Raw genomic sequence first — 27172 nt, 5'->3', positions numbered from 1 at the left:
ATTTGATGTCTTTTGTTGTTCATGGTTGAAGCACAAGAAACACCAGAGTTCTTCGATTTCCCTCCATTTCCTACACTTTACGGCCGTCACCTAAGTCCACAAGCATTTTGAGTAAGTCTCTTAGGCTCCCTATTGCAAGAATTCGTGATTTGGTTAGTTGATTTCGAGTTTTAGCAAAGTTCATGAGTTTTTTGAGGTTTTGGACCAAAATAAGGATTGAGATGAGATTTGATTTAGGAATTGAGTTGCTAGGTGGTTAGTTAAGTTCTAGACTCTCTAAACTCTCCCAAACATATCCCCTTTGGAGTGGAAAAGATCAAAAATCAATTTGGCAAAGTTTCTCCACAAATAGGAGCAGTTCTGGAAAGTCCGAAACCTCCGGAAAATTGTCCAGAGGTTCTGTGGTCTGGAACCTCCGCAAAAAAGTGCGGATCGTACGCAAAAGTGCGGAGGTTCCGCATAAAAGTGCGGAGGGTCCGCAGTTACTATTCATCAAGCGTGTTGAGAATTGTAAAATTCATAATTAATTCATCCGAACTCCAAATGATGTGAGACCAGTTGCGTTAGCTTCGTATGAGTGTGAACTACGTGTTAAAGATGTTGGAACTCCAGAAAATGTTTTTGAGAATTAGTGAGTTAATGAAATGTGTTTTGGCTTGTTTAGGTCTCGGTTAGTGGTTGCCATGTCCTAAAATTATGAAACCACTTTTGTTAGCCTTGTATTAACATGCTCTACACATTCAAAATACTATGAGCCATGAGATGAGTGTTTGAATTCTGTTGGTTAATGAAATATGCGCTGAGGTTTACTGAGTCATTGAAATGGTTTCAATCATTAACATTGCGTAATTAATTGAATCTAAACCCCTTATATAGTGTATGAACATGTTTAGGTAAAGTGTGTCTAGTGTTCAAGTTTAATCGATCAACAAATCGGCAAAAACACATTTCCTGTCAATGTTTTGAGTGTCTGGACAAAGTCCGGAGGGTCCGCACATGTCCGGAGTATCTGGAGAATTCTTCAGATAATCCGGAGAATTCTCCGGATAGTCCGGAGTTTGCCTGAGTTGCGCAAATGTTTGGATGTTCTGCATAATTTTGCGGATAGTCTGCATATGTCCGGAGGTTCTGCACTTTCGGCAACTTTTCAAATTGGTTTGAGTGCCAATTTTGTTCTAGCTCGCATGTTTGCACTTTTAGCATGTTTTGCGCATCTTATGGCATGCACTGTTGCATTTCATCCAGACTCATGGTATTGCACGCGTTATTCTTTTTAGAGAACACCGATCCGACGATCCCAGAGGCCGAGTTCGATCCAGGGCAGCAAGGCAAGCAACTAAGCATATTGATCCCTCTTGTGTAATTGGATAAGTCTAAAATTGATGAAATATGCTTATGTATGTATGCATGTTTAGTGAGTCAGTGTCGGGTACCAATGGGTAGAACGTATGCCGATTGCATTTTTCTACTTTGAATACTTGTGTATTTACATTCCTTGTAGCCTTGAGGTGTTGTCAATGTCTAGGTATGAGTTCGACTTATATGCCTAGCCATGGTTAGGTCATTCGGTAGAAGTCGACCGACAGCGCATCTCCTTATGGTTACATACACTTGTTGAGGTTGAGATGGTTGTATGAGTGGTGAGAATGAGACGAGGTGTGGGCGGCGCTAGGATGGTGTTTTGTCCTGCCTGGATGTGGAGTTCCCCTGGGTAGGTCGATAGTGGAAAACCGGACACCGTAGGCCGCTTGCATCATTTAAGGCAATGTCTGTATGCCAAACTTGGAAGTTCTTGTTGATGTGACCGGCGACGATCTGAGAGTCGGTACGGATGATGACTCTGGCTACCCCCAAGGCTCGGGCCTTTCGAAGGCCTAAGAGGACGGCCTCATATTTGGCTATATTGTTGGTTGTCTTGAAATCCAGGTGAGCAGCGTATTGGACTTGCTGGCTTGTGGGAGAGATGAGGACCGCATTGGCTCAGGCGGCAATGGAGCCGTATGCTCCATCAGTGTAGATAATCCAGATGTCTTGGGAGGGTGTAGTGGTGGGTTCGGTGGGTGCTGGAGTCCATTCGGTGATGAAGTCTACCAATATTTGGGATTTGATGGCAGTGCAGGCCACAAATCTTACCACGAAGGGGGCTAACTCTACCGCCCACTTGCTGATGCGTCTCGTCACCTCCCGGTTGCGAAACATGTCACCAAGTGGGTACGAGGTTGGGATAGTGATGTCGTAGGCAAGGAAGTAGTGCTAGAGCTTGCGTGAGGCCATCAGCAGGGTGTGGGCTATTTTTTTTGAGCTCGGTGTAGCGTGTCTTGGCCCCGGCTAAGGCCTCTGAGACGTAGTATATAGCCCTTTGAGTGGAGCGATCGTTACTCTTTTCCTCCCGTACCAGGGCGTCTTTGACGGTAGATGCAAAGGCGGATAAGTATATGGGTAGTCGTTCACTGGGGCGGGGCATCGTGAGTGTTTCGAGGTGGGAAAGGTGTGCCTTGAGGGCCTCGAATGCTGCCTGGCATCCCGGCGTCCGGCTAAATGGTTCGGAGCCCCTTAGCGTTTTGAAGAAGGGGAGGCTGTGCTCAGCAGATTTTCCGAGGAAGGGGCTGAGAGCCGCAAGGCGACCAGCCAGGCATTGTATTTCTTTCGGATTGGTGGGAGGTGACATTTCTGTGATGGCACAAATCTTGCCCGGATTAGCCTCGATGCCTCTTCGAGAGACAAGATATCCCAGCATCTTTCCACCACTAGCGCCAAATATGCACTTCTCTGAGTTCAGCCGCACGCCAGCGGCACGGAGGCTGTTGAACATTTCTTGTAGGTCGGCAACATGGTTGGCTTCGAGTTGATTTTTTACCACGATATCGTCTATGTAGGCCTCGATGTTGCGGCCCAACTACAGCCGCAGCACCTTGTGCACTAGGCGAGAGAAGGTGTCCCTAGCATTCCGAAGACCGAAGGGCATTCGGATGTAGCAGTACACTCCAAAGGGGGTAATGAAGCTGGTCTTGCTCTCATCCTCCATTGTCATCCACACCTGGTTGTACCCGGAGTAGGTGTCAAGGAAGCTCAGCAATTCACAATCGGTAGTGGAATCCACTAGCTGGTTGATGCGAGGAAGGGGGTACGGATCCCGGGGGCATACTTTGTTCAGTGATATGAAATCGATGAACATACGCCATTTTCCGCTGTGTTTCTTGACTAGGACAGTGTTGGAGAGCCAACCAGAGTGGATGACCTCTTGGATAACACCGGTGTTTAGTGGCTTCTGGACTTCTTTCTTTGCGGCTTCTGCCCGCTCCAGAGAGAGCTTGCAAAGCCCCTGGCGTATGGGCCTTGCCTTTGGGTCGATCTGAAGTGAGTGCTCGATAATGTTGCGGTCGACTCCTCAAAGGTCCTGCGGGGACCATGCAAAGGTGTCGAGGTTACCCTGCAAGATGGCCAGAAGTTGGGCTTCTTGCCCAGAGGTGAGGTCCGCCCCTATTCGGAAGGTCCGGTCAGGTTGGTCGGGGTGTATGGGGACTAGCTTTATGTCCCCCTCTGGTTGTGGCCTCGAAGGGCAGCGGTGCCCGGGATGCGCCGATGGAGGGTCCTCCGAGTCCTCCTATGTCATAGTGTGGATGTGGTGACTAGGGAGCAGAGCAGGGTGCCCATACTCGATGCGTCTAGCCAGGTCTTTGTCGCTGTGGATGGTTATTAGCCCCTGGGGTCCGGGCATTTTCAAGCAGAGATAATTGTGATGGGGTACAACTCTGAATCTATTCAGAGTTCCCCGTCCCAGGATGGCATTGTAGGCATATGGTACGTCCACGATGTCGAATGTGATTACCTCAGACCATGATGCGAAGCCCTTGCCGAAGATGATCGGGTGTTCCATGTGGCCTAGGCCATCGAGGGGGCCCCATTGAATCCCTGGAGGGGTCTGCCACTTGGTGAGAGACGGCTTCGTGGAATTCAGAGCTAGTCAAAGGCATGCACAAATAGGAGGTCTACCGAGCAACCTCCGTCGACCAGTATTCTTCGGACTCGACTTTGACGATGTTGGCTGAGATGACCAGGGCATCAGAGTGGGAAAATTTCACACCCTCAAAGTCATGGGCCTGTTGATGGATGCTAGTCGCTCCGATGTGGTGTACCCCACGTGCATAGTATCGCTGCTGTCGTTTCAAAGTGCAACTGGAGCTCCCTCTACTGGTTGTGGAGAGGATGATCTGTTTGCCCTGTGCCCTTTCATCGTTGTACCGCTCTATGGATGATTGGGGTGGCAAAGGTAGGACCAGCTGCGGAGGATTCTGCTGGGCCAGATGGTCGACCCGTCAGTTGGTCGATGGCCTGCGATCTTCGGGCCACCCCTTGGTACTCCTCTCGGAATGCTGATGAGGGTTCAGCAATTCTCAGTATTATGTCCTCGCCCTACGCCGTGCTGAGTGCACCTGGATTCTTCCTCGGAATGCTGGTTCGGAGCATAGCTTCACTCCGGGAGGCCTCTGGAGCATCCCCGGCCGCATCCCCTTTGGTGGCTTTGGTTTGGAGCCCCGTGGCCCAGGCTGATATTGCTGATGTTTGGAGCGGGGGCGTGTGACAATTCGGCCTATGAGTGCGGCCTCTCGGAATTGGCACGGGAAGCCTCGCTAGCTTGTGGGTGCCTCCAGTGGAGTTTTTCCACCTCCATCGACGCATACTCCTCGAATTTGCTAATGAGGACTTCTACCGTGCGTATTGGACATCGGTTTAGCCGATCATACAGGGGGCCTTCAGCTAGGCCCTGGGTTGCACCGTCGATGAACGAAGAGTCCGATATGCCCCTAATCTAGGCCTTGGTCTAGGAGAACCTTCAAAAGTAGTCCCAGAGGGTTTCATTTGGCTCCTGCCTGATAGTGAACAGGCTGTCAGAGGTTACTCGCTCGACAAAGGTGCCCTGGAAGTTGCTACGGAAGAGGTCTCAGAGTTGGGACCAGGTGTGAATGGTGCTAGGGTCCAGCGCCCAGAACTAGCATATGGCCACCCCTTCTAAGGAGAGGTGGAAGCATTTAGCCATGGTGGCCAGTCCGCCCTCGCTGGCCTCTATGGCTAGGGTGTAGGATCGGACGAACTCGTCAAGGTCCGAATCGCCTTTAATCTTGGGCAACTTCGGAGTCCGAAAACCTTTTCGGAAGGGCGTGGCCTCCAGGTCGGCCCACAGGGGAGAGTCATGGTCTTGTAGGGGGTCCTCATGACACCGGCTCTAAGGCTCCGGAGACTGAACGGGCCAGGTCCTTGCGCCGAAGGGTTCATCGGTTCGTGGAGCTTGGGTCGGAACCATGCCGGCCATCCTGGGAGCAACGGCGAAGGTGTGGGCAGCTTGCTACTCCACCCGTAGGGCTGTCTGTAGTTCCTCCATCTAGGCTAGGAGTGCCCCAAGCGTGATTGCGGCTCGGGTGGAATGGTGTTTTTGGTGGTAGTGCCAGCCGTAGCCCCTAGGGGCGCAGCGGGGGCCTCGCCTTACTGCTGCTGGGTCTCCGGGGTAGAGAATCCTTCGGTGCCGCCCTCAGCTGTGGTTATGGTTGGGTCGGTGGTGCCTGTAAGGTTCCTGTTCCCCCCGGCTGGGGGGCGTTGTTGGCGCCACCTGTGTATAGCCGGTTGAACTGCCGCACAGGCGTGACTCGAGGGTCGGCCGCCGTCGACGCGGCCTTGGTGGTCTTCTTCTTGGGTGCCGTTCTACCTCTCTTAGCACTTCTGTGTTCGAACCCTACGGATGGCGCGCTATTGGAGAAAGAGTTCATCTTGCCCCATTAAGTACGGCGAGAGTTTCTTCTAAGGAGGAGACTCAAGCTTGGAGATGAAGTTTAAGAGAAAGGAACACCACAAATGTATTGATGGTAGACAAAATGGATCGATCTCGGGGAGTATCACAGCGTCACTTGGTGTTTTTTCACCTCTATGTCTTTCTACCATCTAGCCCCCTCTCACCCAGGCGATCATGGCTCCTATTTATAGGGTCGTGTGTAGCTTGGCGTACAAGTCATCACATTGTACAAATATCTGGGATCTGACCGAATTACTGGGTCTTATCCTGGATAACTACTTTCTACCCTACATGGGAGATAAATATCTACCGTAATACCCATCGCAGTGACTGCACCCTGAGGGGTCAGCCGGTCCCCAACTGCGGCCTGGCACAGCACTGTCAGGGGTGTTAGGATAGCCTCCATTATGGCGGGGTGTCAGAGCGGCGTCCACCAGCCTAGGCATTTAATGCCGGTCACTTCCTTGCAGGTAAAGTATGACCGATGCTCCCCTTCTGGAAGACTTTTCCTGAGGCTTGATGACTCATCCTGTAGCCTCCGGGAAGCCAGCCCAAGCAGCCAGAGACGGGGGCCTCGGGAGGTAGGCTCCGGGAGGTGAAGGCTTCGAGAGGTAGGGCTTCGGAAGGCCGAGGATTCGGAAGGCCGAGGTTTCGGGGCGCCCGGCTTCAGGAGGCCGGGCTTTGGGAGGCTGAGCCTTGAAGAGGCTGAGGCTTTGAGAGGCTAGGCTGGTTAAGCCAAGGGGCCAACCGGGGTCCTTAATAACGACCCCCAACAGTTACAGGTATGGGTTCACGAACCAAAAACTGGACAAAAAATAAGGTGACACCAACATCATGTAATTCTTGATCCACAACATATAATGAACACATCCACCATTTCATCATGGTAGAGGGCCAAAAATGTCTACAGAAAACAAGGAGACAACGAGCTTGTCCATTTCAGCGAATATACAAACCTAACACATGTTGTCATGCACCAGAAGTTGGCAAAAATGTAAAGGTTCACCACTAATCATGTAAAAATTGATCCACGATATATATTGAACAACTCCACCAGTTCTGGGTGGTAGCATGACCTAAATGTTGGCCGAATACATCAAGATATCTTGCACCATCTGTTTCATCGCATATCCAAGGATACTGGCATGGCTTCACCAACCTAAAACTCACCATAAAATAAGGTGACACCAACCATCATGTAATTCTATATCCACAACATATAATGAAAACTTCCACCATTTCATTGTGGTAGAATGCCAAAAATGTTTGCCGAAAACAAGAAGACATCATGCTTGTCTATTTCAACGAATATACAAGGCTAACCCATGTTGTCGTGCACCAAAAGTTGGAAAAAATGTAAGGTGATGCAACCAATCATGTAATCGATCCTCGATATATATTTAACAACTCCAGTAATTCTGGGTGGCAGCATGACCTAAATGTTGGCCGAATACACCAAGACATCTCACGCCACCTGTTTCATCGCATATCCAAGGGTACCGGCATGGCTTCACCCACCAAAAACTGGCTAAAAAATAGGGTAACACCAACCATCATGTAATACTATATCAAAAACTTATAATGAACACTTCCACTAGTTCATGGTGGTAGAAGGCAATAAATGTCTATCAAAACAAGAAGACATCGTGCTTGTCTATTTCAGCGAATATACAAGGCTAACACGTGTTGTCGTGCACCAAAAGTTGGCAAAAATGTAAGGTGACGCAACCAATCATGTAAATATCGATCCTTGATATATATTGAACAACTCCACCAGTTCTGGGCGGTAGCATGACCTAAATTTTGGCCGAATACACCAAGATATCTCGAACCACCTGTTTCATCACATATCCAAGGATACCAGCATGCATTCACCCACCAAAAATTGGAAAAAAAAGGGTGACACCGACCATCATGTAATACTATATGAAAAACTTATAATGAACACTTCCACTAGTTCGTGGTGGTAGAAGGGGAAAAATATATGTCGAAAACAAGAAGACATCGTGATTGTCTATTTCAATGAATATACAAGGCTAACACATGTTGTCGTGCACCAAAAGTTGGCAAAAATGTAAGGTGACGCAACCAATCATGCAAATATCAATCCACGATATATATTGAATAACTCCACCGGTTCTGGGTGGCAACATGACCTACATGTTGGCCGAATACATCAAGACATCTTGCACCACTTGTTTCATCGCATATCTAAGGGTACTGGCCTGGCTTCACGAACCAAAAACTGGCCATAAAATAAGGTGACACCAACCATAATGTAATTATATATCCACAACATATAATGAACACTCCCACCATTCCGTCGTGGTAGAAGTCCAAAAATTTGTGCCAAAAACAAGAAGACATCGTGCTTGTCCATTTCAGCGAATATAGAAGGCTAACACATGTTGTCGTGCACCAAAAGTTGCCAAAAATGTAAGGTGACGTAACCAATCATGTAAATAACGATACACGATATATATGGAACAACTCCACCAGTTTTGGGTAGTAGCATGACCTAAATGTTGGCCAAATATATCAAGATCTCTCGCACCACCTTTTTCATTGATTATCCAAGGCTACCGGCATGGGCTCACCAACCAAAAACTAGCCAAAAAATAAGGTGACACCAACCATCATGTAATTCTATATACACAACATATAATGAACACTTCCACCATTTCGTCGTGGTTGAATGCCAAAAATTTCTGCTCAAAACAAGAAGACATCGTGCTTGTCTATTTCAGCAAATATACATGGCTAACACATGTTGTCGTGCAATAAAAGTTGGGAAAAATGTAAAGTGACACAACAAGCCATATAAATATCGATCCATGACATATATTGAACGACTCCACCAGTTCTGGGTGGCAACATTGGCCGAATCCATCAAGATATCTCACACCACCTGTTTCATCGCAAATCCCAGCATACCGGCATGGGTTCACCTACAAAAACTGGCCAAAAAATAGGTGACACCAACCATCATGTAATACTACATCAAAAACTTATAATGAATACTTCGACCAGTTCGTGGTGATAGAAGGTGAAAAATGTCTATTGAAAACAAGAAGACATCGTGCTTGTCCATTTCAGCGAATATACAAGGTCAACACATGTTCGAGCACCAAAAGTTAGCAAAAATGTAAGGCGATGCAACCAATCATGTAAATATCGATCCAGGATATATATTGAACAACTCCACAGGTTCTGGGTGGCAACATGACCTAAATGTTGGTTGAGTACATCAAGACATCTTGCACCACTTGTTTCATCACATATCCAATGATACCGGCCTGGCTTCACAAACAAAATACTGGCCATAAAATAAGGTGACGCCAACCATCATGTAATTATATATCCAAAACATATAATGAACACTTCGACCATTTCGTCATGGTAGAAGGCCAAAAATGTCTTCCAAAAACAAGAAGACATCATGCTTGTCCATTTCAACAAATATACAAGCCTAACACATGTTGTTGTGCACCAAAAGTTGTAAAAAATGTAAGGTGATGCAACCAATCATGTAAATATTGATCCACGATATATATTGAACAACTCCACCGGTTTTGGGTGGCAACATGACCTAAGTGTTGACCGAATACATCCAGAGCTCTCGCACCACCTAAGTGTTGGCCGAATACATCAAGACATCTCGCACCACCTGTTTCATCCAATATCCAAGGATACCGGCGTTGCTTCACCCAACAAAAACATGAAAAAAAAGGATGACACCAACCATCATGTAATTCTATATCCACAACTTATAAGGAACACTTCCGCCAGTTCGTGGTGGTAGAAGGCCAAAAATGTCTGCGGAAAACCAAAAGACATCATGCACCACCTATTTCATCACATATCCAAGGATACTAGCATGGCTTCACCAACCAAAAACTGGCCATAAAATAAGGTGACACCAACCTTCATGTAATTCTATATAAACAACATATAATGAAAGCTTCCACCATTTCATCGTGGTAAAAGGCCGAAAATGTTTATCAAAAACAAGAAGACATCGTGCTTGACTATTTCAGCGAATATACAAGGCTAACACATGTTGTCATTCAACAAAAGTTGGCAAAAATGTAAGGTGACGCAACCAATCTTGTAAATATCGATCCTCGATATATATTGAATGACTCCACCAGTTCTGGGTGGTAGCATGACCTAAATGTTGGCTGAGTACACCAAGACATCTCGCACCACCTGTTTCATCGCATATCCAAGGATACCTGCATGGCTTCACCCACCAAAAACAGGCCAAAAAATGGGGGGACACCAACCATCTTGTAATACTATATCAAAAACTTATAATGAACACTTCCACCAGTTTGTGGAGGTAGAAGGCAAAAAATGTCAGTTGAATACAAGAATACATCGTGCTAGTCCATTTCAGCGAATACACAAGGCTAACACATGTTGTCGTGCACCAAAAGTTGGCAAAAATGTAAGGTGATGCAACCAATCATGTAAATATCGATCCACAATATATATTGAACAACTCCACCGGTTCATTGCATATCCACCTGGGTGGCAACATGACCTAAATGTTGGCCGAATACATCAAGACATCTTGCACCACCTGTTTCATCGCATATCCAAGGATACCGGCCTGGCTTCACCAACCAAAAACTGGCCATAAAATAAGGTCACACCAACCATCATGTAATTATATATCCAGAACATACAATGAACACTTCCACCATTTCGTCATGGTAGAAGGCCAAAAATGTCTGCCGAAGACAAGGAGACATCGTGCTTCTCTATTTCAGCGAATATACAAGGCTAACACATGTTGTCGTGCACAAAAGTTGGAAAAAATGTAAGGTCACGCAACCAATCATGTAAAGATCGATACACGATATATATTGAACAACTCCACCAGTTCTGGGTGGCAACCAGACCTAAATGTTGGCCGAATACATCAAGACATCTCACATCACATGTTTCATCCAATATCGAAGGCTAACAGCATGGCCTCACCAAACAAAAACTTGCCATAAACTAAGGTGACACCAACCATCATGTAATTCTATATCCACAACATATAATGAACACTTCCACCTGTTCATGGTGGAAGAAGGCCAACAATGTCTGCCAAAAATAAGAAGACATCGTGCTTATCAATTTCAGTGAATATACAATACTAACACATGTTGTCGTGCACTAAAAGTTGGCCAAAATGAAAGGTGACGCTAGCAATCATGTAAATATCTATTCACGATATATATTGAACAACTCCACCAGTTCTGGGTGGCAACTGGACCTAAATGTTGGCCGAATACACCAAGACAACATGCACCACCTGTTTCATCCAATATCCAAGGCTACCAACATGGCTTCACCAACCAAAAACTGGCCATAAAATAGGGTGACACCAACCATCATGTAATTCTATATCCACAACATATAATGAACACTTCCACCATTTCCTCGTGGTAGAAGGCCAAAAATGTCTGCCAAAAACAAGAAGACACCATGCTTGTCTATTCTAGCGAATATACAAGGCTAACACATGTTGTCGTGCACCAAAAGTTGGTAATATGTAAGATGACGCAACCAATCATGTAAATATCGATACATGATATATATTTAACAAATCCACCAGTTCTGGGTGGCAGCATGACCTAAATGTTGGCCGAATACATCCAGATATCTCACACCACCTATTTCATCGAATATCCAAGGCAACCGGCTTGGGTTCACCAACCAAAAACTGGCCAAAAAATAAGGTGACGCCAACCATCATGTAATTCTATATCCACAACATATAATGAACACTTCCACCATTTTTTCATGGTAGAAGGCTTCTCTACCAGTTCAGGGTGGCATCCGGACCTAAATGTTGGCTGAATACATAGTGACATCTCGCACCACCTGTTTCATCCAATGTCCAAGGCTAGTAGCATGGCTTCACCAACTAAAAACTGGCCGTAAAATAAGGTGACACCGACCATCAGGTAATTCTATATCCACAACATATAATGAACACTTACACCACTTCATCGTGGTCGAAGGCAAAAAATGTCTGCCGAAAACAAGGAGACATTGTGCTTGTTTATTTCAGCCAATATACATGGCTAGCACTTGTTGTCGTGCACCAAAACATGGCAAAAATGTAAAGTGACCCAAGCAATCATGTAAATATCAATCCACGATATATGTTGAACAACTCTGCCAATTCTGGGCGGCAACCGGACCTAAATGTTCACCGAATACATCAAGACTCTCGTACCACCTGTTTCATCACATATCCAAGGATACCGCCATGGCTTCACCACCAAAAACTGGCCAAAAAATAGGCTGACGCCAACCATCATGTAATTCTATATCCGAAACATATTATGAACACTTTCACCAGTTCATGGTGGTTGAAGGAAAAAAATGTGTGCCGAAAACAAGAAGACATCATGCTTGTCTATTTCATCGAATATACAAAGCTAACACATGTTGTCATGCACGAAAAGTTGGCGAAAATGTAAATATCAATCCACGATACATATTGAACAACTCCACCAGTTCTGGGTGACAACCGAACCTAAATGTTGGCCGAATACATCAAGACATCTTACATCACCTGTTTCATCCAATATCGAAGGCTAACAGCATGGTCTCACCAAACAAAAACATGCCATAAACTAAGGTGACTCCAACCATCATGTAATTCTATATCCACAACATATAATGAACACTTCCACCTGTTCATGGTGGTAGAAGGCCAACAATGTTTGCCGAAAATAAGAAGACATCGTGCTTATAATTTCAGTGAATATACAATACTAACACATGTTGTCGTGCACTAAAAGTTGGCAAAAATGTAAGGTGACGCTAGCAATCATGTAATATCTATTCACGATATATATTGAACAACTCCACCAGTTCTGGGTGGCAACTAGACCTAAAAGTTGGCCGAATACACCAAGACAACTTGCACCACCTGTCTCATCCAATATCCAAGGCTACCAACATGGCTTCACCAACCAAAAACTGGCCATAAAATAGGGTGACACCAACCATCATGTAATTCTATATCCACAACATATAATAAACACTTCCACCATTTCCTCGTGGTAGAAGGCCAAAAATGTCTGCCAAAAACAAGAAGACACCATGCTTGTCTATTCTAGCGAATATACAAGGCTAACACATGTTGTCGTGCACCAAAAGTTGGTAAAAATGTAAGATGACGCAACCAATCATGTAAATATCGATACATGATATATATTGAACAAATCCACCACTTCTGGGTGGCAGCATGACCTAAATGTTGGCCGAATACATCCAGATATCTCACACCACCTATTTCATCGAATATCCAAGGCAACCGGCATACGTTCACCAACCAAAAACTGGCCAAAAAATAAGGTGACGCCAACCACCATGTAATTCTATATCCACAACATATAATGAACACTTCCACCATTTTTTTCTTGGTAGAAGGCTAAAAATGTATGCCGAAAACAAGAATACATCGTGTTTGTTTAGTTCAGTGAATATACCAGGCTAACACATGTTGTCGTGCACCAAAAGTTGGCAAAAATGTAAAGTGACGCAACCAATCATGTAAATATCGATCCACGATATATGTCAAAATTCTCTACTAGTTCTGGGTGGCAACCAGACCTAAATGTTGGTTGAATACATAATGACATCTCGCACCACCTGTTTCATCCAATATCCAAGGCTAACAGCATGGCTTCACCAACCAAAAACTGGCCGTAAAATAAGGTGACACCGACCATCAGGTAATTCTATATCCACAACATATAATGAACACTTACACCACTTCATCGTGGTAGAAGGCAAAAAAAGTCTGCCGAAAACAAGGAGACATCATGCTTGTTAATTTCAACGAATATACATGGCTAGCACTTGTTGTCGTGAACCAAAACAGGGCAAAAATGTAAAGTGACCCAAGCAATCATGTAAATATCGATCGACGATATATATTGAACAACTCCGCCAATTCTGGGTGCCAACCGGACCTAAATATTCACCGAATACATCAAGACTTCTCATACCACCTGTTTCATCACATATCCAAGGATACCGACATGGCTTCACCACCAAAACCTGGCCAAAAAATAGGCTGACGCCAACCATCATGTAATTCTATATCCACAACATATTATGAACACTTCCACCTGTTCATGGTGGAAGAAGGCCAACAATGTCTGCCAAAAATAAGAAGACATCGTGTTTTTCAATTTCAGTGAATATATAATACTAACACATGTTGTCGTGAAGTAGAAGTTGGCAAAAATGTAAGGTGACACTAGCAATTATTTAAATATCGATTCACAATATATATTGAACAACTCCACCAATTCTGGGTGGCAACCGGACCTAAATGTTGGCCGAATACACCAAGACATCTTGCACCACCTGTTTCATCCAATATCCAAGGCTACCCACATGGCTTCACCAACCAAAAACTGGCCATAAAATAAGGTGACACCATCCATCATGTAATTCAATGTGCATAACATATAATGAACACTTCCACCATTTTGTCATGGTAGAAGGACAAAAATGTTTGCCGAAAACAAGGAGACATCGTGCTTGTCTATTTCAGCAAATATACGAGGCTAACACATGTTGTCGTGCACTAAAAGTTGGCAAAAATGTAATGTGACACAACTAATCACGTAAATATTGATCCACGATATATATTAAACAACTCCACCAGTTCTGGGTGCCAGAATGACCTAAATGTTGGCTGAATACATCCAGATCTCTTGCACCACCTATTTCATCGAATATCCAAGGCTACCGACTTGGTTTCACCAACCAAAAACTGGCCATAAAATAAGATGACTCCAACCATCATGTAATTCTATATCCACAACATGTAATGAACACTTCCACCGTTTTGTCATTGTAGAAGGCAAAAAATGTCTGCCAAAAACAAGAAGACATCGTGCGTTCAACGAATATACAAGGCTAACACATGTTGTCATGCACCAAAATTTGGCAAAAATGTAAGGTGACACGACCAATCATCTAAATATGGATCCACGATATATATTGAACAACTCCACCAATTCAAGAGATCTCGCACTACTTGTTTCATCGCATATCCAAGGATACTGTGAGGAACCGTCCAAACAGTATTCTAATTGATCATCACGAGGATCATTATTCATAATCACAACCTCAATGGTTAACCAGAATACCATCTCAATAGTCCCGGCACGTGTTTTTTGCCCAAGATCGAAACACATACCTTTCCAACATGTACATCGCAACATAGTTTAGGAAAGAGCGAGTAATTAAAGTTATATTACATGTTCTTAAGCATGCAACCATTTGCATCAGTTTACACAAAGAGAAACTACGCAGCGGAAGATTAAAACCTTAATGACAACCAAAGGAGAGTGGAGTCATATGCCCTTAGGCTCCACCCCAAAAGCTACGCCTCACCAGAGTAGGATGCACTACTCTTGCCCACCACCTGCATCGGCGGGCACGAAGTAGCCAAACATCGCATCACCCCCACCAGAAGAACCTGAAAGCGCAGGCATGAGTACGAAGGTACTCGCAAGACTTAAACCATATAGAGCACATATACTTAGTTCGACTCCAAGGATTATGCATTGAGCTGTTAGCAAGAGTAGGCCACAAGGTTAAGTAAAGCATATGTGGTAAGCAACCTAGACACATATGTGTGAGCATCTATACTTAACTCCAAAAACAACTACCTTTCTACCCTGTAAACCACAACTTGAACATGTATGTATAGTAACTATAGTATCTCATCAACAAACCACCAACCAAAACCATAATACCATAACCTTAACCCACAAATTAAACAATAGCTTGCTCATGACCGAGAGCGTGGCATTTCGAAATATTTTTACACCCTGCAGGGGGGTAGAACTTTACTCACACGACTCAAGGACCATTCGGCTTGTGCTACTCACAAAAGTACACACAAGGGGGTACTCGAGTCAACCTTTCTCATACCCGAAACCACCCACTTGCAATGCCCCTATGGCACCGGGGTTACCGTGAGTGTGTCCCGGACACCTTCGGCTCCCTGCCACCTTGCTTCTCCTTTTCTTTTTCTCTTACGCGTCATAGAGCCGCAAGGCAAGTGTCGGCACAGCATAGGATAATCGTCTTACCTTACCATTAGATCAACATGTGGTGAGTACGAAAAGTGCTAGAGCCAACTGTACCGATGGACGGCCTTAAATGATGCAAGCGGTCTATGGCACTCGGGCTCCTCTCCCGAACTACCCAGAGGACTCCTCCTGGGCAGAAGATACCCCTAACACCACCCACATCTCGCCTCAATCTCACATTTCAACCATCCATCTCAACCTCATCTTTGTATTTGTGAACAACGATTAAGCCCTAAGCACGCGAACAACAGCAGCACCGTCACTAGGCTTCTACCAAGGACCTAAGCATTTGAAATAAACCTTGAAGCTAGATAATAACTATATCATCAAGGCTACAAGGATAAGGATTCATCAATAAGTCAAGGTAGAGGTAATGCATCAACATAGGTTCTACCCATATCAGCCTAACGTTGGACTCAACACATGCAAACATACATAAAGCATAATTTATCAATTTAGACTCCATTTAATTTGAACAAAAGGGTGCAGTAAGCTTAGATGCTTGCCTTTCTGCTCTGCGGTTTGCCCAATACTTCTTGAATAGAACTCGCAGAAGTGGTGTGCCTCGGTGTCGCCCTCGATCACACTCGCGTCACACAGTGGATCTTCCTTCGCTACTAAAGAACGCATGCATTGATGAGCATGAATGACGTGCAACGACAGATGCTCCATAGTGTATGACGATAGTAGAGATGCAATACCTCATGACAAGAGTTTAAAGCCTCAAGGTTTTCTTATTTTTGATTATTTACAAACACTTAATCTTTCTTGGATTAATTAAGCTTAAAACAAAGCTTCACCCTAAATAGAAAATTAATTCATACTTAACATGAGGGTGACTATTTTTAATGAGCAGGGAATCAATTTATAAGATTCACACAATTGATTTCATCAATTTTGGAGCTACCAATAATTAACTATGGATTAATGAAGCTCAAACCTATTTGATTAACCCATGCAAATTAAATACACAATTCATAGCTCTTAGTATTTTTAACATGCAGAGAATGATCATATAAAGCTAACAAAATTGGTCTTATGATTTTTGGATCAACATTTGATTTTCTATGCACTTTCTAATATTCAGCCGAAATACTGGTTGCACAACAAATGGATTTCTTCTTTTTCTACCTTATTACGAATTAAAAAGGCCTGTACTCTTTTTCACCCACCGCTAACTAGCTACAACCACTGAGCAATGGGGCCAGCTTGTGGACTCAGTCCCAAAAGCCTTGAGGCCAAGCTCAGGACAGAGCATCCAGGGCTGGTGGCAAGGCACGCGCCGGCGACGGGTTCAGCACAAAAAGGCGCGGGCTACAGACAGAAGAGGGATAGCGGAATCTCACCAGCGGTTCAGCTTGGACGGAGGCGGCTCAGAGCAGAGGGTCAGCAGCGAAATCTCGGAGCTCTACGCCGGAGTTGATGAAGAACGACCAGGCGCACCGAATCCGGCCGGGACTCGATGGAATTCCGGCGAACCAAGGACGTCAACGGAGAGGTAACAGCACGAGGAACTCGTTCGCATGGATTTTGGCCCGCGAGCCTGAACGGAGCATAGTCGGCGACATGCACACCACACGGCAGCACTCGGATGCTCACGGTGGGCCATGCCAGCATCGGGCCGAAGACCAACCGGCACATGCCACAGTTCACCCGAGGTGAGAAGAAGCTCACTGAGCCCTCGGTTGGCCGCAAAAGGCTGTGCCACGGCAGCGTGTTTGCTGAGCTGCTATTGCTCTCTATGTTGTGCTCGGCTAAGCACAGAGAGAGACGGTGTGAAAGAAAAATATCAGAGAGAGAGAAGATGAGGGGGAGAGATAGCTGGCAGCCGGCCGGGCTTAAAGTCAAGGAAAACGGCACCGGCCAGAAGGTGGCCGAATCCACTGGAAGGAAGCTCTGTGGCAACCGGGATGAAGTCGCTCGAAGAACAGCCGTGGCCATGAACAGTAACCAAGAAAGATGAAAGCTAGCAACGTTTGGTGTTAGTTTGTACTAGTGTCTTCATTTTCTCATTTGTATTCTCAAATTTCTCTAGTGGTCCAAAAGTCATCATAAAATTTGAGGACCAAATTTGTTGGATTGTATAGCTCATGTGCAATCCATTTTAACTTGTTTGACCCAAAAAGCCTGAGCCAAATTGAAACTAAAATTCTCCAAACATGCAACTTTTTCTAAATTGTGGTAATTTTTATGCCTTCAAAACCATCCCCAAAAATTTTGGAAAAATCACTAATATTCCTCATTTAACATGGACTAATTTCTAAAATTATTTCCAACCATATGTTTCATAGAAATATTGTGAGTTGCTTAACAATGCACCAATTAACATCGATTTTCACAATTTATGTTTAATTTAAATTGCATGTTAATAATTGCCCAAAACAATTAAACATGATGTTAATGATGCTTATGATGATTAATAACATGCTTAAGCTATTTGGGCTATCTCGCACCACCTGTTTCATCCAATATCCAAGGTTACCAGCATGGCTTCACCAACCAAAAACTGGCTATAAAATAAGGTGACACCAACCATCATGTAATTCTATGTCGAAAACTTATAATGAACACTTCCACCATTTTGTCATGGTAGAAGGCCAAAAATGTCTACCGAAAATAAGAAGACATCGTGCTTATCTATTTCAGTGAATATACAAGGCCAATACATGTTGTCGTGCACCAAAAGTTGGCAAAAGTGTAAGGTGACATAACCAATCATGTAAATATCGATCCATGATATATATTGAACAACTCCACCGGTTTTGGGTGGCAACATGACCTAAATGTTGGCCGAATACATCAAGACATCTTGCACCACCTATTTCATCGCATATCCAAGGATACTGGCATGGCTTCACCAACTAAAAACTGGCCATAAAATAAGGTGACACCAACCATCATGTAATTATATATCCACAACATATAATGAACACTTCCACCAGTTCCTATTGGTAGAAGACAAAAAATGTATGCCGAAAACAAGAAGACATCATGCTTGTCTATTTCAGTGGATATACAAGGCTAACACATGTTGTTGTGTACTAAAAGTTGGCAAGGTGACACACACAATCTTTTAAATATCTATCCACGATATATATTGAACAACTCCACCAGTTTTGGGTGGTAACTGGACCTAAATGTTCGCCGAATACATCAAGACATCTCGCAGTGCCTGTTTCATCGCATATCAAAGGATAACAGCATGGCTTCACCTGCCAAAAACTAGCCAAAAAATAGGGTAAGACCAACCATCATGTAATTCTATATCCACAACTTATAATGAACACTTCCCCTGTAGAGATGGAAGCGGCGTGGCGACCGGCGCCTCTGCTGACGACGGAAATGGTCTGACTCTCAAAGAAGCCATCAAGATCATCGATATCTCTGAATAGGATAAGGAGGAAGACAATGCCATACTCAATTCAAGGTTAACTGCTCGCTCGTGGGGCTATGGAGACTCCAGCCGGGTAACCCCAGCTTTATACCCGTGCCACGCAGCCACATAGGTTCGGAAGATGAAGTGGAACCAACACTACCATGTCCCCCCATTGAATACCTGGGGGGTGCGTCGCCATATCCGGGTTTCCTCCAACACATGGCAGCGCTCCACGACAAATGCCTCATTTTGTCGCACGGACGTCTCATCACATTAATAACCAAAACCCCTTTCAGCGCGTGACAGGAGTGTGGGTACAAGACCCTAAAACGACCCCCCGCATTGTCCAGTCGGAACACGACAGTGGTACATCTTGTCCCACCAGGCAAACGCATGGGATCCTCCAATCCCACACGTAACCTCTACTCTAGTAACCTCAAGGGGCAAGAAGGGCCATACCGAAGGAATCCGGATAACCTATATCAGTCTCAACACGGACCCCGGAAGTACACCACATCCATCAACATCCCTCTAACCTGGGGTCCCAATGCCAAGCATGATAGCTCCAACAAGCTCTGGGGCAGATCGCCACTGCTAGTACGCCATCAGCCTTGGGCTCGCCATCGACGTTCAAGGTTTCTGAAACGAAAAAACTTCTTAAAAGACAGAGAATTTACATCAGACATCCTTGATGCTATACCAGGCTGGGGTTGATTTTTCCTTTGCATCCTCTCCCCCCTCCAAAACATTGGGGCCCGAGAATGAGAGGGTACTATTGGTGGGAAAATAAATGTCATGCCCTGAATTTCAAATTTGCAAGTTTAATATTGAACGTGCAACATTAGCTTCATATTTGAATCTGGATCGCTTTCGATCGCCAGATTGAAATTTGAATTGCGAATTCACTATTAGGATTTCCTAAGGATTTAAATCATGACATAAAAATTTCACGAGTTTTTGTAGCTCTACCACACCTCGATTTGGATTAATGAGGTGGGAGAAAAGAAAATTGGAGAGAGAATTGAATTAGAAGCAAAACCAGACTTTTTCTCTAACTTGTGGGGCCCACATGAGGGAAATATCTCTCTCTATCACTCAAAAGGGGCAGCCCACCCTCTCTCTCTCTCTCCTCCCTCACTCCCCACGTGCTCTCTCTCTCTCTCTCTTGTTGGCTGGCCACCCCATAGGAGCTCACTCCCTCTCCCCTCTCTCTAGCTCTCTCCCTTTCCCCCTTGGTTCCCGCCTCTACAAGCGAAAATGAGATACGTATGTGGTACCTACGCGACCACATGTTCGAGAGCTACTCATCCGTCCAATCCTTTTTCGTTTTTCTGAAGGATTCGAGCCGGTGTTGATCTCTTTCGGTGTTTAGGTTGAAGTGTTTGGAGCACCGGAGTTCTTCTTCGTCCCGGACTTTCTGTGTCACGGCCCAGAGTTTCTAAACATGTAATTAAGCACTAATGAGCATCATTAGCATCATTTGTTTTTGTTTTGAGCAGTATAGACATGCAATGTGGATTAAACCGAATTTGGTTAAACCAGGTTTAACTGATGCGTTGTAAAGCATCTCCCAAAACTTCTATGGAACATAGGGCTGGTGACAATTTTAGAAATTATTAAATGCTAGGAAAAGAATATAAATGAATTTTCCCAAAATTTTGGGAAATATTTAGAAGGCATAAAAATTATCACAAGTTGGAAAAGATAGCATCTTTGAACAGTTTTTATTCAAAATTGGCTCAAGCATTCTGGGTCAAACAAGTTCAGATGTGTTCCTTATGAATTTTAGTTTCAAAGAAAATTTGTTTTACTAATTTTGGACCTTAGGAAGGCATTCAATTGGATGGCTAAAGTAGTGGGGATATTTTGCCAGCCTGTTACTGTTTCTCGGGCCCGCTTGTCATCCCCTCCGGCTTCTCTGCTCTCTCTGCCGTCCCCTCTCACAGAGCAAGCAGCGGCCGCCTTGTTTGACTTGGGTGGCCGGCCACCTTTCCACGTCGCCGAAAACCAGGACACGGCACCGTGCCCTTATCCTCCCCTCCCTGCCCTCTGCTTTCCTCTCTCTCTGCTCCTCCTCTCACACAACCAGCACATAGGCAGAGCATAGAGCAAGCACAAGCACCGGCCGCCAGCCAAATCACCGCGCCACTGACGGCCTCCATCGAGCCTGGGCCAGGAGAAGCGCCAAGGAGGGTCGCCGAAGCTCTTCCCCGCCGTTTCCCCTCCTTTCCTGGCGTTTCCCGCGCGGTTTGAGCTCGGCTGAGTCTTCTCCCTCAACACCTGCAGCCTCCTCTCCGCCCCTCTCCATCGCCCCGCTATTCTACAGCCTCACCGGCCCAACCCGCTGCACGGTGAGCTTCCCCGTGCTCCTGTACACCTTATGCGCGCGCCGTTTTCCCTCCGTCCCATCGCCGGCGCGGTGGTCCACGATGGTCGAACAGCCGCCGCCTCCCCGCGCATGCCGCCAGCCGTGCCGCCATCGAGCTCGTCGGCCGGGAGGCGCGCCGTTAGATCCACACGCTCACGTTGAACGTGTAGGTGTGCTCAGCCGGGCTTGTTACGCCGCCGTCTAGCCACTGGCGGTCTAAACCGAGCCACCGCCGTGCTCGTTCCGCTGTGCGCTGCCGCTCGCCGTGCTCCGGCCATCGCCGACGTCAACGTGTGCCCCCACCGAGTCCGCGTGCCTCCCCTGGTGGTGTTGCTGCCCTCCCCGGCTGCCGGCGTGGCGCCGCTCGCTATGCTTAATGGTACTTAGGCTTTCCGGTAGAAGTCGACGACGGCGTCCACCGTTGTCATGAGCCTAGGGCTTATTACTTGTTCACCCTTGTGGTTGTGTTGATGATGAGTCGGTTTGGTGAGTGGTGAGTTGAGACGAGGTGTGGGCGGTGTTAGGGGTGTCATCTGCTCACGAGGAGTCCTCAGGTAGTTCGGGGAGGGAACCCGGACACCATAGACCGCTTGCACCAGTTAAGCACCGACCGTCGGTGTAGTCGGCTTTAGCACTTACCTTACTCACCACATGCTGATATAATGGTAGGCGAGTTGATTACCTTCGCAGACGTGGTCATGTGGACCTCGTCATAGACGGTGTGAGTCCGGTTTGAGTCTGGGCTTTTAGCGGTATTAGTTTGCTCGGGGAGTAGTTCTAATACCGCCGCACCGAGCTATGGTTGATCCACATGGTTGGGCCTGGTTGGGAAAGATTATCACGGGTACCCCCTTGTGTGCATCTTAGCGGGTGGCACAAGCCGTATGGTCCCTGTGTCGTGTGGGTCTAGGAGTATCCCCCTGCAGGGTGTATAATCAGTTCGAACTGCCGCGCTCTCGGTCATGAGCATTGCTATCGCTTATCTCCACCGAGCGACCATGTTTTGGTCGTAGAGTTTCGATGTGGGTTGTGGCATGGGTGGTTTGGTCGGTATGTGGTCGGTGGTTTGGTGGTAATGGTTTACTTTTATACACTTGTTGTTTATATATCTGTTATGATCAGTTGGTTGGCAGGGTTTGAGTCGGTGGTTGGTTAAGTCAGTTGCTTACACCTAGAGTCTAGGTTGCTTACCGCTTAATGAACTTAAACATGTCTTAATCCTTGCTACAGCTTTAAATGCATGATCCTTGGAGTCGAGAATATATATACTCATATTGTGTAAGACTTGCTAGTACCTTCGTACTAAGGATACTGCCCTTAAGTTTCAGGTTCACAAGTTGGCGAGGAAGAGGCAGTGTTTGGTTACTTTGTGCCTGCCGATCAGGGTAACGGGCAGGAGTAGCACCTTCTACTCCGAACTCCGGTGCTTTTGGTATGGAGCCTAAGGGCATACGGCTCCATACTCTTTTGTTGTATAGGTTTATCTTCTGCTGCGTAGTTGTTGTTGTTCCTCTTTTGTTGTAAATTGTGGAAGTAGTTGCATGTTTAAGTATTGTAACACAGCTTAATTACTTGCTCTCTATTAAACTGTGTTGTGATATTTGAGTTGGAAGGCATGTGTTCTGATCCTGGGCACAAAGCACGTGCAAGGACTACCGGAATGGTATTCTGGTTAATCGTCGAGGTTGTGATTATGAATAATGACCCTCCTGATGATTAATTAGAATGCTATTTGGATGGTTCCTCACATTCCGCTTCTTCCCGAAGGTCACAAAGCGGGGCAAAAGCATCCTTGGTGAGTCCTTTAGACTTCCCATGGCATGAACACGCATTTGGATGATCGATTTTGGATTTGGATCGATTTTTATCAAATCAATGCATTCTTGAGCATTGGGAGCGAATTATGGATTTGGTTAGATTTGATTTAGGAATTGAGTTGATAGGTGGTTAGTTAAGTTCTAGACTCTCTAAACTCTCCCAAATACATCCCCCTTTGGAGTGGAAAAGATCGCAAATTGATTTGGCAAAGTTTCCCCTCAAATAGGAGTAGTTCTGGAAAGTCCGGAACCTCTGAAAAATTGTCCGGAGGTTCCGCATTCTGGAACCTCCACGAAAAAGTGCAGATAGTCTGGAAAAGTGCGGAGGTTCTGCATAAAAGTGCGGAGGGCCCGCGGTTACTATTCATCAGGCGAGCTGAGGCTTGTAAAATTCATAATTAATTCATCCGAATTCCAAACGATGTGAGACCAATTTTGTTAGCTTCGTATGAGTATGAACTAAGCGTTAAAAGTGTTGGAACTCCATAAAGTACTTTTGATAATGGATGACTTAATTAAATGTGTTTTCACTTGTTTAAATCACCGATAATCAATACCATCTCCGAAAATTGTGAAACCACTTGGACAATTCATGTTTTGCGCATCTTATGGCATGCATTATTGCATTTCATCCATACTCATGTCATTGCACGCATTATTTTTTTTAGAGAACGCCAATCCGATGATCCTGGAGGCCGAGTTTGATCCCGACACGCCCCACCTTTCTGATCCAGAGCAACAAGGCAAGCATCTATCATATTGCACCATGTTAAATTGAAAGTCTAAAGTGTTATCTATGTTATGTATGTATGCATGTGTCGGGTACCCTTGGGTAGAACCTAAGCCGTTGCATTCTTCTACCTTGGTCACGAGTCATGTGTGTTCCTTGAAGCCTAGAGGTGATCTCGATGTCTAAAGGTCTTCGCTATGGTTAGCAATGCTTAGGTATTTTGGTAGAAGTCGAACGACGGCGTTCTCCATTGTTCGTGAGAATAGGATCTACTACTATTTACAATTACATGTTGTTGGTGATGGTATGATTTGTGAGTAGTGAGTATGAGATGAGATGTGGGTGGTGTTAGGGGTGTCGTCTGCCTCGGTGGAAAGTCCAGGGGGCAGGTTGGGAGAGGAAACCTGAGCACCATAGACTGCTTGCATCGTTTAAGGCCGATCATCGGGATTGTTGGCATTAGCACTTACCTTACTCACCACATTACTATCTAATGGTAAGGCGAGCTGAATACCTTCGCAGCTGTGGCTTTGTGGGTATGAACATCGACGGTGTGAGCAGGCGGGCTTGTAAGAGTACTAGTTTGCTCCGGGAGTAGTTCTAGTATCGCCGCGCCGAGCGATGCATGCCCCACACGATTGGGGCTGGTTGGGAAAGGTTGTCATAAGTTACCCCCTTGTGTGCACTTTGGCTGGTGGAACAAGTCGAATGGTCCTCGTGTCATGTGGGTCCAGGAGTATCCCCTGTAGGGTGTATAAACAGTTTGAATTGCTGCGCTCTCTGTCATGAGCATGCTATTATTTCATTTGCACCTGGTCGTAGAGTTCTCGTTGTGATTTGTGGATGATGGCATGAGGTTGATGGTTGGGCATGTGATTATGGTCTGGGTATGGTGGTTGGTAGTTCGAGTTGGCACTTGTTCACATTGATATACTTGTTGTTACATTTACATATGCTCAGTTGTTGGTTATGGCAGGGTAGTTTCATTTAAGTTGGTTAAGTTAGTTGCTCACACCTATGTCTAGGATGCTTACCGCTTAATTAACTTAACCATGTTTAAGTCTTGTTACCAACTTAAATGCATGATCCTTGGAATCGAGCTATGTATATGTGCTCTATATTGTGTAAGACTTGCGAGTACCTTCGTACTCAGGGTGTTGCCCTTAAGTTGATGCAGGTTCGCAGGTCGGCGAGGAAGAGGCGGTGTTCGGCTACTTTGTGCCTGCCGATTAGGGTGGCGGGCAGGAGTAGCACACTCTACTCCAAACTCAGTGTTTTGGTATGGAGCCTAAGGGCATGTGGCTCCATATCCTTTTGTTGTATAGTTTTCTTCTGCTATGTAGTTGTTGTTTCCTTTTTGTTGTAAATTGTGGAAACAACTGCATGTTTAAAGATTTGTAATATAATGTTAATTACTTACTCTTTCTTGAGCTTTATTGTGATGTATATGTTGGAAAGGCATGTGTTCCAATCTTGGGCACAAAACACGTGCCGGGACTACTGGGACGGCATCCTGATTAATCGTCGAGGTTATGATTATGAAAAATGATCCGCCTGATGATTAATTTGAATACCAGAAGACATCGTGCTTGTCTATTTCAGCGAATATGCTTGGCTGACACATGTTGTCGTGCACCAAAAGTTGGCAAAAATGTATGGTTTCGCAACCAATCATGTAACTATCGATCCATGATTTATATTGAACAACTCCACTAGTCTGGGTGGAAACAGGACCTAAATGTTGGATGAATACATCAAGACATCTTGCACCACCTGTTTCATCGCATATCCAACGATACTGGCATGGCTTCAACCAAAACTAGCTAAAAATAAGGGGACACCAACCATCATGTAATTCTATATCCACAACATACAATGAACACTTCCACCAGTTCGTTGCGGCAGAAAGGCCAAAAATGTTTGCCGAAAACAAGAAGACATCGTGCTTGTCTATTTCGGTGAATATGCAAGGTTAATACATGTTGTTGTGCACCAAAAGTAGGCAGCAGGGTCAGCTGAAGTGCAGCAGCCACACAAGCGCTGGACCTCACATAGGCCTCCGCGGCCCTAACGATAACCTTCACAGTAGAATGAAGCCAGAAGAGCGGCATGACTGATGCCTCCGAGTCGGAGGGTAGTGGCGGACATCGGGCCCCTAGGCCGCTCAAGGCATCAGTGCTAATCTGGGCCACCTCCGATGTTAGCGCCATTAACTACTGGCACTCCGAATGCAGTGGCTCCTTCGATGCCCGAACCTCCTCCAGCTCTCGCTGCATGTTTACCACCGCCGCCCGAAGGGTGTCAGCGTCACTCTCGGTGGACACACGGGCCGTGTTGGCCACATCGGCAACCTCCTTCGCCTCCCGGAGGTCTTCGGCAGCCTTTCGCGCCTCAGCTTCCGCACCCTCTCGAAGCACCATCTCCTCATGAAGACAACCCTCCGTGGACACCACCCATTTTCGGGCCTCTTCCAAAGCCTAGCGTCCGCCACCTCCCAGTGCCCTCGTCAAAATTACTTGCTGCAAAGCACCACAAAAAGATGGAAAAAGACAAGATAAGCTACCCAGGACCCAACACTGGACCCAACGATCATAACTAACACTACCGACCTAAAGGGCCGCCGTTGCCAATCGCGTTTCTAGCTCCTCCAGGGGACGCTGGGCCAATGCTCTATCAACCTCCCCACTCCGAAGTAGAGAGGAAGCCGCAGCGGAAGCCCTTGACACCTCTGGGCGCAGCACGAAGTCGTCCGGGGTCAGGATCCCGAGGCCAGGGCCCCCCTCAACCGCTTCGAAGGGACTTTCGACGGAGGGCACGGTGCCTCGGGCACCAGCCGTCGCGGGCGGGCCACCAGCTGACTCTAGGCCCCGCGGGAAAGAAGCCACATCTCCCAAGACGGCCCTCGGAGAACCCTCCGGAGGAGTCCGCGATCTCCGCTGGGCCTCTGAGGCCCTGAGGGGTGGAGT

This window comes from Phragmites australis, chromosome 10 (genome assembly GCF_958298935.1).
Source record: "Phragmites australis chromosome 10, lpPhrAust1.1, whole genome shotgun sequence".
In the NCBI taxonomy this organism is placed as follows: domain Eukaryota; kingdom Viridiplantae; phylum Streptophyta; class Magnoliopsida; order Poales; family Poaceae; genus Phragmites; species Phragmites australis.
The sequence above is the reverse complement of the archived record's forward strand: the minus strand, read 5'-3'. Positions refer to the sequence as shown.